General features: G+C 40.6%; 1 long non-coding RNA gene across 1 annotated transcript in view; it reads right to left on the bottom strand.

Moving 5' to 3' along the window:
* LOC311516372 overlaps window positions 1-13,274 on the bottom strand; it is a 47,865-nt gene extending 34,591 nt beyond the window's left edge. The window contains exon 1 of the long non-coding RNA XR_014710396.1: window positions 13,187-13,274. This is a non-coding gene — a long non-coding RNA (uncharacterized lncRNA). The remainder of the gene's footprint in view (window positions 1-13,186) is intronic.
* Window positions 13,275-13,812: the final 538 nt, after the last annotated feature.

Below are 13,812 nucleotides of genomic sequence, written 5' to 3'. Positions count from 1 at the left end.
GTGCAAAACAAACAAACACCAAAACCACTGACATCCCGAGGTGGAGTCTAGAGACATGTGGTCTCATCACATGTCCTTGTAGCATCACAACAGCCATCACTCACAGGCTGTTTGGAGAGTTCACAAGAAGGCTCCCCAGGTGGGATATAAGCTTCTACTAAGGCATATTGTTCTTTTTAATGGCTCATTGGCATGAATAGGTCCTTCCCAACCAGCTATCTAGACTAAAAACATCTTGTCTAGTTGGCATTACCCAGGTATAACTACACTGAAATAGAGATACAGTCAATATTAATAACTTAAGATACAAAAATGATACATGCATACAAATAGGATACTTTTTCAATGACATATCACATGACTTATCTTGCATAAAATACATCATGATTATGACAATCATATCACTGCAAAGAATATGGGGTGCAATGTCACCTATGCATTTTATGTAATAAGGTGATTTAGGCATTCAGATGTTCCCACTAAGAAAGAAAGCTGTAGAAATTTAACATTAGGATACTCCAGGGTATGCTTTATTACACCATTAATACATTTCTCAAGGTGTTGTGAGGCTGATTGCTTTCAATCACCTGGGGCATATATTAGTGGACTAAAAAACACCCTGGAGTATCTTAATGCTATTATATTAAATTTCAGTTACCATTTTAAAACTAGGCTTTTTAAAATCGCTCCTCTTTTTAAAACATATTTCACTAAAAACTACTCTCTGAAGAAAGGATAAAAGCTGACCAAAATAGTTAACATTTTTCCAGTTGACAATCATACAGAGTTCTCTCTACTTTTTCTGCTGATTTGTAAGCTCTCATATTTCTCTCTCCTTTCCATCATTGTTTGCCCTTCCCACCATGTTATTCCAATTCCCTTCCACTCACTTGTCCATACCATTTCTTCCGCAGAAAATAGCATTTTAAAATGATATTTTTGTCTCCATTCAGAGACTCTTCTGCTGTGTTCATCAGCACTCTGTAGGCTCTTAGCCACTGTTAAAGGCTTTGATTAGTTTCTATTTGCATTTCTGGTGATATTTTAATAGTTGTTAGAACATTGTGACATTCCAAATCTTAGAGTTGTCAGGTTAAACAGCAGAGAAATCGGAGCATAAGAGCAGGATCTACAGTAGGAATTAATTGCAGTGAGTGAGGAGAATAAGATATTGATATTGACACTAGTATACAAGTATCCATAATAAGAGAGATTAGGGCAGCTATCAGGGTCCAGCCAGACTATACGACTACTTTGAGTTAATTAAGAAAAACAGGATGTAAAACTTTATTGAAATATACTTTCCTGAGAACACATTGCAAAGAATATGGTTAACCCCCAACTAAGCATAAGCAAGCTCTAGTACAAAAGATTAAGAAGTATCAAAAGGTAGAAAACAAACAAACAAAAAGGCTGCCAAAAAGGCAATGGAAGTCAACAGTTTCCATGGCTTTTATTAATGTTTTTGTACCATTGTCATCTGTGACAGACTGGGAAATTTGTGTAAAACATTAATTCTAGATTGTTGAATGTCTCAGTGCATACTGAATAACCCATTGCTACTGGGGTTAGTGTCAGTATCTCCCAGACCAACAACAATTGAGTCATTAACCTAAGTAGCCTGATTTTGGAATGGCAGCCCTTTGGTAGAATGGGAGGGCTGCAGTCTTGGGAAAACCACTTCTACCTATGTTGTCTGCTGGAGGTATTGGAGCGATGGAAAATCCTGAACAAACAAACGGAGCCAAGGTTCCCTCCCCCACACACACACACACGCTTCTTTTGTTTTAAGCAAAAAGACAGGCAGGTTCAGGGAACACAAAGGGGTATTCTGCGAGTAAGAGAAACTCTAACCTCCATCCTCAACAAGCTGAAGAGGACAAGAAACTGGTGCTTGCCCGGACCCAAGGGACCTGGGTAGCACAATACATGAGTCCAGTGCATGAGTCTACAAGAGGGATCTCAGCAAGGACTGCGATTCCACTCTAGACCCTGACAAAGATCCCTAGATCTTGCCCTATGGACAAGTAATTTATCAGAGCATAAAAAACAAGGCTAGGAGAGCTAGTCAGAAACTGACTGTTGTGAAGATATTCATGCTAATGTTGCCCTCACCCACCCAGACACTTTCAATGACACAAAAGGCAACAACCTGACCTCACCCACCCAGACACTTTCAATGACACAAAAGGCAACAACCTGACCTCAGTTTATCTATATAAATCAGGAGTCTATCCCCTAGTTGACAAAATTTGTACCTTTAACAGACTTAACACAGAACTATGAAGGAGGAGCAAATATTTCACTGTACATAAGTCTTCCAACTATATGCAGAAGAAAGTCTACAAGAAAGGAAATTCCCATCAAAGGATATACAAGATGGGCTTACAGGGAGTACAGAATTCTCTGTTCCAACTGCAAACATTTCTTTGGCTATAATGTGTATTTCCTCACTAAGGCAATATTGTCTCACTAGACTTTCCAAGTCCATATTACAGTGGGACCTCAGAGTTATTAACACTTTGGGAATGGAAGTTGTTCATAACTGAAATGTTCATAACTCTCAATAAAAATGTTATGGTTGTTCTTTCAAAAGTTTACAGCTGAACATAGACTTAATACAGCTTTGAAACTTTACTATGCAGAACAAAAAAGGAAAGCAACATTTTAAGTAGTTTACATTTAACACAGTATTGTACTTGCTTTTTTTTTTTTTTTGGTCTCTTCTGCTTTCTGATTGTGCATTTCTGGTTCCAAATGTGGCTGACTGATCAATTCATAACTCTGGTGTTCATACAAGATGCCTCCTTATTGAGCTTTGCCTAAAGGTTGGGATAGCTGCTTAAATTAGTTGTATCTCAGAGAGAAGTCATGGTCTTCATTAAATACTGCCCAATGGTAAGCCCACATCAAAAAGATGGAGGGTTGACCAGGTCAAGAATAAAGTTCATGGCTGTGCACAGCCATGAAGCTAGTCTTCTAGCTGCATAGCTGTGACAAGGGAAAAACAGCACTTAGCAGCAAGGGATACAGTGTGTATTTGAGAACTTCCAATAGTCCTTCAGACAGGGTGGATGATTTATTCTGATTGGGGCCAGCATTATGATTACTGGAGGAAGATCCTTCATAGTAGAAGGAGGTGGGATTATTTTACTAGGGCTGGGGGAAACATTAAAAAGAGCAAATAAAGGGTACACAATTATCTTGGGTACTCTCTGGGTGGTCAGAGTGACGAGCTCCAGGCCTCATCCCTGTAGAGTTAAACTACCAGTGAGCTATAATTGGATTTTCTCTGCCAGGAACTCCTCTAGTAACAGCTGTGCCTGGGGAGCCATTTTCTCTTTGCTCCAAGGGTCCTACAACATTTAGTAGCTCTGCTGAAAAGCTCAGGCAGTCTCAGGTGAGTGGTTAACAGGCCCAATTCTGCTTCCGTTATGCATGCACATATGGATTTAAATGGGAGGTGTATCTGAGGTCAGAATTGGGCCCTTCAGCCACATCTTTCAAGAGCGGAGCCACACAGAGGTTTCTGGGGGCCTGGGTCAACAGCTGAAACTGTGACCCCCCCACCCCCATGCACTTCCAAAAAAATTACTACTGAGGGGAGGTCTGGTGGGGTGAGGGAGTTGGAGAGTGAGCCCACACCCTGCAGTGGTGGCTCCTGTCCCGTAGGGCTGGGCCCAGCTCCCCATTCTAGGCATGTGACCCGGCATGCTGGGTTGCTGAGCCACTCAGGTTTGACCCAGCTTCCCTCTTGTCATGAGAAGGAGGCTGTCGAGCCAAATTTCAGTGAGTAACATTGCAACCCTGTGTGCCGGATCACACCACCACTCAGTTCGGGGGCCCTCTCAAGTAGTGGGCCTGGGGCCAACTGCCCCTCTTGCCTCCAACCCCCTTCCCCCCCCACACACACTATACAAATTTAGAATCTAGAAGCCATGGCTGTCTTCTGCCTAAAAATAAATACACACCTGACATAACTGGCAGACAGACTAAGTTAGACCTAAAGTTATTTGCATGTGTCTTCAAGAGGTTTGTAATGGTAGCAGCACAAACTGGATACTGTGGGTAAATAGAATTTTGACTGTTTCGAGCTATATAGTTTTGTTATTAGCTTTGGGGTTTTCTTCCCTCCCTCGGAAATTTTGATACATCTCCGGAGTGGATATTGCTGCTACAATAAGTATTCTAGAAATCAAAACAAATATGTGATTCTTGTTTAGTGGATGATCACTAAGACTCTCCCAAAGGCTATTTTAAAAGTGCATCCTAAATATTCTTAAAAGCTTTTAAATCACCTATTCATTAAATTATTGCAAAAATAAAAATCTCTAAAATGGAGAAGAGAAGACAGATGTAGCAGTTCTTAAAAGCTGCACCAGTATTGTTTTACCAGCATGTGCACCCATTTACTTTTAGTTCCATTTCCCCATAAGTTTTGTGGGTGGGATCCAAAAAGGGATTAGCACTGCAAAGTCTAAAGCATCATAGCACCTCATTTTTTAGACACCTAGAAAAGTCACAGGAACAATACTGCAACCCACAAAGTCTGAGTTAGGCATCTAGGCTCCCTATACAACAAATGGGGAGAGATAGACACCTACAAAGGCTATTCACAAATGCCAACTAGAGGGGTGAGCTTAGGTGGCTCCCTAACTAGTGTGCTGGCATCTACCACTGCCATGTCCTTAGCCCCTCCCCTCTCTCTCTCAGAGTTAGGTGCACTGGAAGGAGGTGCCTATGGGTAGGCAGCTTAGACACCTAAGCTGCTTCTTGTAAGGAATAAATTGGGTTCCTGCCTTGCTCCATACAGGGCAGCCAATAGAAGTCCACCTTGTAATATTTAGCCCAGCAGTTCAAGCCAGCAGCGTAGCAGAGGGTAAACACAGGTTACCCACTTCTCATTTGGGGAACAGGGAGTTTAGTATATCCATTTTTTAAAAGCCAAAAAACCCACTAACTCAATGGTTAGAGCACTTGTCAGGAATGCAGGAGATCCAGATCCAATTCCTCCTTCTCTGCCAGAGGGAGAAAATGGGAGACCCTGCTTCAAATCCTCTCTCTCAGCTTAGTGGTTAGAGCACTCTCGTAAGGCATCTTCTAGATGTGGGGTCCCTCCATCTCTGCTGTTGCAGCTGTTCCATTGTAGATAAATAATGGAAGAGTAGTTGAAGCAGGGGGATTGGACCCTGGGTCTCCTACTTCCCAGTGGAGTGCTCTAATTATTGGGCTACAGTTATTTCCATTCGCTCTGCCTCTGATCCAATGATTGTTCCACTGCAGATAAATATTTAAATGGCCAGAGACAGAGTGAAGATGATGTTGTAATCTGGTTATTAGGGCACCCACCTGGGAGTTCTCCTCTTCAAATCATTTCTCTTCCTCTAGCAGAGGGCTGTATTGAACTTGGGTCTCCCACATCCCAGCTGAGTATTTTAACCACTGGACTAAAAGTGGTAAGGTGGGCAGATTTCAAATGGGACCTGATCCAGGCAGCATGCTCAGAGACTGCCTATCAGAGGGAATCCCAAATGTGACTGAGATGGACAAGCTCCTACCTTTTCCTTATTCATTAGTTGCTCTGGAGCTTAGGCACCCATAGTGGGGGAGCAGTGCACATGCCCCAGGGTCTAAAACTTAGGTGCCTAGGAAATTTTGACAGTGGAAAAGTGGCACCAAGTCAGTTTAGGCACATGGATCACAGCAGAGCTGCACAAGAAGACTTTGGTGTCTAGCTATGGAGTTTAGGCACTTAAGTTGCTTCATGGATCACACCTTGTGTATCTGACATACACACATTGTCTTTCTCCTCTCGGGAAAGCCCAGAGGCTTTTTTAGAAAAGCAGATCCCTGTCTTTACCCAACATATCTCAAATTCAATAACTTCTTTTCCAGTCTGGTGCTGTCTTAAAACACCCCTCACTTACCACTCTAACAGCAGCACACCCATATTAAGTAGTGCATCTCCTCCTACCACCTTGGAGTGCTTTGAGCCTGTATTATACAGTGCATCACATCTCTCCCTCTCCCAGCAGGTTTTGCTAAGGCTTAGTAGCTAATTGGACCATACCCTATTCTAATTCTGTAATAGTTAAGCTTCCTACAGTTGTTTCTTTTTAAATCTATCTTCTCTAAGGGGCTGGAGATTTTTTTTTTCTTCTTACCCTCACCCTGACATCATGCCTATGGACTTCTCTTCTGTTCCACCTCTATCAGAGTACAGCTTCATTAGCCTTCAGTCAGAGCAAGACTTAAAGGTCTAATGTGATGACTATTTAGTGAAATGCTTTTCCCCTTTGCACTGGAAAGTTATTGGTCGGATAAAGGGGGAAATTTCCTCGTAGTTGAAAGGCTAGAGGCAGTTACCCTGGACCTTCATCTAAAGAGGAGGCAATTTAACGGGCAGACTGAATGGTAGGATTGAAAAGCTGAGAGCCAGGCACCGAAGCATCTTGTTGCTTGACAGGAGACCAGCAGTAGGAGAATACAGAACTGCAACTTCCAAGCAAGTGGAATAGGACAATTGCATATGTGGATGGCAGGACAATAGGGAGAAGCCCAATGGGCCCAATTACATTTAATACCCCTTAACTGACCTGCCCCTCAGACCTAAGTTAAGGATGTTTGAAGCCATTGTGTACCCTTTATTTGCACTTTTTAATGTTCCCCCAGCCCTAGTAAAATAATCCTGTTTCTTATTCAGACAATCAAATGCTAAGTGGGACCTAAGGAGGGATGGAGCCTTTGCCTGGAGCACCTACAGTTCTTGCCCCTCAGTTTATGATACATAGACCTTGCAACCAGATATCTGCAAGGTATTAGAGTACCACGGCACTCAGTAACTCCCTGCAAGCGGTAAACAACATATATATTTTGAGGTGATTTAAGTTTAGACTGACCCATTGGGATCAGCATAGAATATCAGGATTGGAAGGGACCTCATCTAGTCCAACCCCCTGCTCAAAGCAGGACCAATCCCCAATTTTTGCCCCAGAGCTCTAAATGGCCCCCTCAAGGATTGAACTCACGAGCCTAGGTTTATCAGGCCAATGCTCAAACCACAGAGCTATCACTCTGGCATAGAGTAAAAGGTAATGCATAGCTGTGCCAGCTGCAAAGGAGTGCCAGGTAGTAATGGTGCCTCAGAGGAGGAGCCCATGGGTGTGAGAAGTAACTTATTCCATCCCCTCTCAGGGCAAGCCATAGCTCCACCTACTCTCCCCCTCTTCAGAATGCATCCACTGACTCTATTTTCCTTTGTAATCTGCAGTGTTCTTCTGTCTGGTGAATTGACTTAGTCCTCCAGGCAAATGAGAATAAACCTCTTCCAGCACAACGAAACCAAGCAATCTATTGCCCTCCTCAGCTTAGTTCTTCACCTTAATTATCTGATTGAGTCTAGTTCTTGCCACTCCTGGGGACAACTCTAATCATCTGTTAACATTCCCCTTAAACACAGGGATATGCACTTCTTTCCATCTTCCCTACAGCCCCTCAAGAACAGGGTACAGACCAGGCCCCAACTCCACACTCTTCTCCTCCTCTCCACAGGTTTAAATCTTTACCGAAAGTTAAACCTTTACCCGTTGATGCAGGGCTCACAAGTAATTTTTTATTGCTGGGATTCTTCCATGGTGCTTTGGTAGAGACCCACAAATAATACCTCTAACTATCCCTTCTAGCCTCTCTCACTTTCAAGCCCAAAATATCTCCTCTTCCTTGAGGTATTTTATGTCAACTCTTGAACTGTCCCTCTCTAGGAGAAACAAAAACATTACACCTAATCCCTATACCATCTTGCTTTCCTTAAGCAGTTATTGACTAGATCTACCCTCCCATAATCTTTGCAATCACCTGACAGTCCTACTGTCCTCAATTCCCTTCTATCTTTAAAGTACCTGATCTTGGAAGAGGGTGGAGCTGGACACAGGCCTGTCCTGAAAGGGGCAACCCATTCTGCAAGAAAATGGTATGTTCTTCCTTTGCACTCTGGGGAAATTCTAGAGGGACAAGGGTTGGACAATAAATTTCCATTAATACTTGTTTTTCCAAACGGATAATTGGGTTTTTGTCTAACTAAGACCTTATTGCAAAAGTATGTGTTTTCTACAGAAAGTTTCCATTTTTGTGAAAAAACAAATGCCTGAAAACAGAAATATTTTGATTTTATATGTTGCTGTGTTGTCTCATGGGACTATAGCTCAGTGCGTCTTTTCACTGCTCTGGACTGGGCTCCCTGGCTGGACTACATATCCCATGATGCACAGCAGCCAGGAAGTTCCATGATTCACTACCTCCATTCTCCAAGATGGGAAACTATGGTCCATGATGGGAAATGTTGTCCAACCGGGAAACAGGCTTATGGAGGAGAATAGAAGCATTTTAACTACAACTCCAATGAATTACCTTGGCAGTATTTCCAAATAGAAATAATTTACTTTATGGCCAATTGTTGTTCAAAGTTTATCCAAGCAATCAAAATTTTCCACAGAAAATTTAGATGAAAATTATTTAAAAAAAATTGTGAAAGTTTTCCATAGAATTTTTAATAGCTTTATTGAAGATAAAGAGAATTAAGAGGATGTACCGACAATCTTTGTTCCTTTCCCTAACTTTCCCTCATTCAACTTGTCTATTTGATCATAAGCAAACAGAGATTAATATATCAGAGAAAAGTTGCTATTTTCCACTGATTTACAATTAGTGAGAGATTTGAATGCTAGGCTACTCTCCAAAATTTCACAATCTAACTTAAATCAACTAGATTGTTAGTTCAAATAGCTAAAGGATTAATAGAAGTTGAGTTCTTTCACCCATGGAGATTGGATTCCTGCTTTCTCTCACAAGTGGAAATGAAACCTTTGTCTTTCTCATTCTAGTCATTGTTTCTGTACACCACACAATTTGGCATGACTGGCTGTGCCTGCTTCAGAGAGATACAGGATTGGAATAGGTTTCAGAGTAGCAGCCATGTTAGTCTGTGTTCACAAAAAGAAAAGGAGTACTTGTGGCACCTTAGAGACTAACCAATTTATTTGAGCATAAGCTTTCGTGAGCTACTGCTCACTTCATCAGTAAACTGTAGGTTAAAAGTGAGGTGTGTTGGCAAGAGCTTTTTGCAAATCCTGCCTGTACTATGTCTGGTGCAAGTCAATATTATTAGCCTTCATTTGCTTTAGCACAAAATTCATTATACCTAGCATAAAAACAAAGTGTTTTTTTTTCATTTTGAAGTTCTGAACAAATATTAGTTACTATAACGCACCCCCTCAGTACCTTAGTAAATCATTGTTTACCTCATTTTACAGATGGAGAAAAGGATACAATGCTATGTCAGGGCTTGACAAATAGGGGAAAACTTGCCACCGTTTTAAAAAGTGTATGGCCAGCTCTAAGACTAAAGTCCTCAGTGCAAAATTGTTTCTCATCCACTTTCTCTCTGGCTTCCACACCTCTGGGGCATCTCTCAGGAAAATACAAGAAATACAGGAAGAGAAACAAATTAATACAGTTCACAATCGGAAAACTTTTCTCTTGTTGTTTCTCTTTCCTTTTTTCAGATTTTTACTCTTCTCTTTCCATCTTGGTTTTTCATTCTTCCCCTTCTTTTACATTTCCTTCCTTTTTCTTTCATGTAGTATGTGCTCTCTACTTTTTATTTATTCTCTCATGTTCCTGTCTTTTTCATTTCTCCTTTTTATTTTAAAAAATTAAATTACACCACTAATTAGTTTAAGAAAATAACATTTTCCCCCTATTACAATTTATTCTACTTCCCTCAGCCCTGGCCTCTGTAATTATTTCCCCTCAATCCACCGTATCTCCCTCTCTCTCTCTGTTCCCTTAATATGGTGTTTTCCATTCTCTGCTGTTCTTCTCTGTTCTGCCCTCATTTTCCCCACGTCTGTTTGTCCATTGCTCCTTTATGTTCTTGTCTGGATCTCCCACATCTTGCTTCTAATGTCAGAACCACTACTCCCTTCTATCACGTTTAAAAATCACTCAGAAGTCAGGTTGGTTGAAGAGAAGACATTTTTACTGGAGATGGTTAAGAGTTTTTTACATGAAAAAAAGGGGGTTAGACACACATTGCCAGTCAATAATTCATTTTAATCAAAAATTTTCAGTGAAATTTAAACATTAGATATTTGGACAAAAAATGAACTTTTGAAGAAAAAGGCCATTCTCTCTCACTTTTTTTGTTTAACTTTCCTAGAGGAAAAAGAGGGGGGAGAGCTTTTTCAAAATAAAAGTAAGTGAGATGTTTCCCATCAAAACTAAACAAGATAATTTCCAAATTAGTTTTTTCAAGAGCACTGACAACTTTCATGACAAATTCAGACAAAGCAAAACAAAACAACATTTTTTTCCCCGCAGAATTTTTGGTGTGAAACATACAAAGTAGAGCTAATTGGAAAACGGTAACTGAGATCAGTACATTCGGACTAAGAATGCTTCATATTCCTGAGATATCTAATTTATGCTGGGCATGTTCAAAGGATTAACACAGACATTAGCTCAATCATTCCAGTATTAACATTATTTCTTGTTTGTATAGTCACGGCGATGCTTGTAATTTGAAACCTATACTTACATCCCAACATTTTAGACATTTTAATTCTTTTAAGGAAACACTTTTAACTGGTAAATAGAATTTGAAATACTTTTTAACGTAATTTAAAATGTCAAGTACAATTATTTCCATACCATTTTATATATATGTGTGTGTGTCGCTTAACTAGACCATAATATTTTAAATTGGTGATTCGTATTTTTAAACTATTCACATGCCTCTATTTGTCTTCCCAATGGCCATCAGTATCTTTTGTCAAATATTTTAATATAATTCACATTCTGCCAACACTGTGTGAATCCAGAAACAAGTCCAACATGTGCATTGTCCTAGTTGCTAGACTTTCAGAAAGCAAAAATGTACTAGAGTTGCTGACTGAGATGCTATCCGATACAGTGATAACTATTCCCAAGACATAGTGTGCTAAAAGACTTCAACATCAAATTGACAATGCCTCTGAAGCAATGGCCTAATATCACTTCTCAACACTTTCTACTCTTATTTTTTCATAACTACACTCTAAAGCTTCACACTCATCCAAGACCTGATTTTCACTTTGGAAGAGGCTATAAGCCTAGGTCCTAACTTTCAGGCACCTTGAAAATCACTGGGATCCACAAAGCCTGAGTTAGGCATGTAGGCTCCCTATATAAGGAATTGGGGGATGCAGTCTCTTAAGAATATGAGATCCACAAATACCAGCACCCTAGATGGAGAGTTGCCTAAATTAGCCACTGGAATACACTAATGAGAAGGATGTCTTCTAAACTCTGCCCCTCCCATAAAGTTAGGCACCTATTTCTGCTTGCAGTCCACAGCTTGAAGTCCCTCTCCTGGAGTCATTTTTGGGCCAATAAATCACATGTAAATTTGTCAGTCTACTTATAACAGGGATTCTCAAACTGGGGTCATGACCCCTCAAAGGATCATGAGGTTATTATGTGGGATTCGTGAGCTGTTAGTGTCCATCCCCAAAACTGCTTTGCCTCCAGCATTTATAATAGTGTTTAATATTAGACAAATGTGTTTTTAATTTATAAGCAGGGCAGGAGGGTCACACTCAGAAGCTTGCTATGTGAAAGGAGTCACCAATACAAAAGTTTGAGAATCACTGAATCATAACCTTTAGCCAAGTCATTAGGGCACTTGCCTGGAATCTCCCAGGGTCAGGAGGCTTAAGTCATTTCTTGCAAGAATATCTTCAGCATCTGCCTAACTCCATGCAAAAATACACGTGAGGAGATGGTGGCAGCCTGCATGATAGCCTTTTGTCCAGTGGTTAGAGTACTCAGCCAGGATGTGGGAGACTCCAGTTCATGTTTCTCATCTGCCTGATGAGAAGCAATTTAAACAGTTGAGTGCCCCAACCACAGGTTAATGGGATATTATTATGTGCATCCCAGTCTTACTCGTTGAAGTCATTGCACTTTAACTGAATATTAATTGGGACAAAGACAGAATGAGAATCATTCTATAACCCCATGATTAGAGCACTCACTAGGGAAGTAGGAGATCCCTGTTCATCAGACAGAGGGGAAAACTCTTCTGGAATCCCCCAAATCCTGAGTGAATACTGTCTCCCTTGGGATAAAGGTTATAAGAGAGGGCTTCTTCCCCAGCCCCAGGTTCTTTTGTGTGGTGTTGGATGGCCTGTGAGCATGTGTACCACACTGGACCCTGCAGGAGAGATAGATGGAGCCACGCCTATCTTCATCCTGGTATAAGGATTGTGCTGAGCAGATACTTACTTCAGGCAGCAATGAGCATGCCCACAGCAGAAACTTAGGTGCCTAGAGGCCTTTTACAGCAAAAATGTAAGTGCTGACTGATCAGGTCGGCAAGAGCAAACGGGACAAATGCCACTTTTGAAAAAAAAATAACACCCGCGACAGGGCTTAAATAAGTGACAGTCCTGGTTAAAACAAGGCATATGGTCACCCTACCTATAAAGCTCTGAGCACATGGAGAAATGTCACTGTGCACAATTTAGGTGCTTTTCCTTAGATTTCCTTGACAATGAAAAAGGTTTTAAACTGTTGTTTAAATTGACACCCTTTTTCTGTGAAATTCCTTTGCCAGTCTAGTGGACCTGAAGGAAATAATTTCTCCATCTTTGGACTGATAAAAATTATGCCACTGTAATGTATGTTGAGCAGTCAGGGATAGGACATAGGAATTCATTAACCCCTGAGCACTCATTTCAGGCAATCTGCTCAAGTTTTGGGAAACCTCTACATTGTGTTGGGCATATTTAGAGACTTAACAGATACTAACACAATCAATCCATAAGAAGTTTTACACCCTTTCATTAGATGATTCATTCACATTCATGCTAATAACATACCTATTTTTATATCTCCCATTTTCTATTCTCCTCTTCCATCTTTTCCTCCACCTAGCTTTCTTCTTCTCGGAAGCATTAAACAGCTAACTCCTTTTCTTTATTTGCTGCCTCCTGGTTCTACTTTTCCCATGCTTTTCCCATGAGAGAAAATAGGAATGGAGGAGCCAGGAGGCAGTGTACACAGAAGAGGAGTCACCAGCTGTGTGATGGCCAGGCAATAGCATAATAGCACCTTCTATGCCCAAAAGTAGTAAAAGAAAGTTTCTTACACAAGTGGATTTCTCTGTGGTCTGTCCTCTGATGTCACATGCAGCAAATTACACCCCTGGTTGCATGGAAAGGTTCAAATTACATGGGATTCAGATAATGTTCTGTGCAATTGCACACGTCTCACAGGTCTCGGACTGGCTATGCTCAGGCAAGTTAATGCATCTGTTATTCACGTTACCATGGAACTGTGATCCACTTAATGTCAAAACTGAAAAGGTGTTGAGAACATTTAAGAAAACAAAAACAATTGCTTAGAAAAACTCATTCTGAAATAATCAGCCCTTACAGCCTCTTAGTCTTTTTTTTCCTCTCTGAGAAAATATGATACCATACAGAAAGAGCTTATCTAAAGAACAGAAACAGCATTTTAAAGTAATGGGTCTGGACTGCTATTTCTTAACTTAATGATGTGGCACTTTACTCTGTTTTTTTTCTTTTTCTTTTTGGGGATAAGCCCACTTTATATGTAAATTTCTATACTGCTCATAAAATGGAAAAATCTTGTATAAACTCAGCAATATCATTCAGTGAAACAAAATTACAACAAAATGGTTTGTCTTGATGATATGCATCCATTAGTTGAAGACCATAAAGGAATGTTATAAACATATTTGGAGCTGCTAGG

The sequence above is a fragment of the Lepidochelys olivacea genome (assembly GCF_965140295.1).
Source record: "Lepidochelys olivacea isolate rLepOli2 genome assembly, chromosome: 2".
NCBI classification, from domain to species: domain Eukaryota; kingdom Metazoa; phylum Chordata; order Testudines; family Cheloniidae; genus Lepidochelys; species Lepidochelys olivacea.
This window is presented reverse-complemented; position numbering and strand designations above follow the sequence as displayed.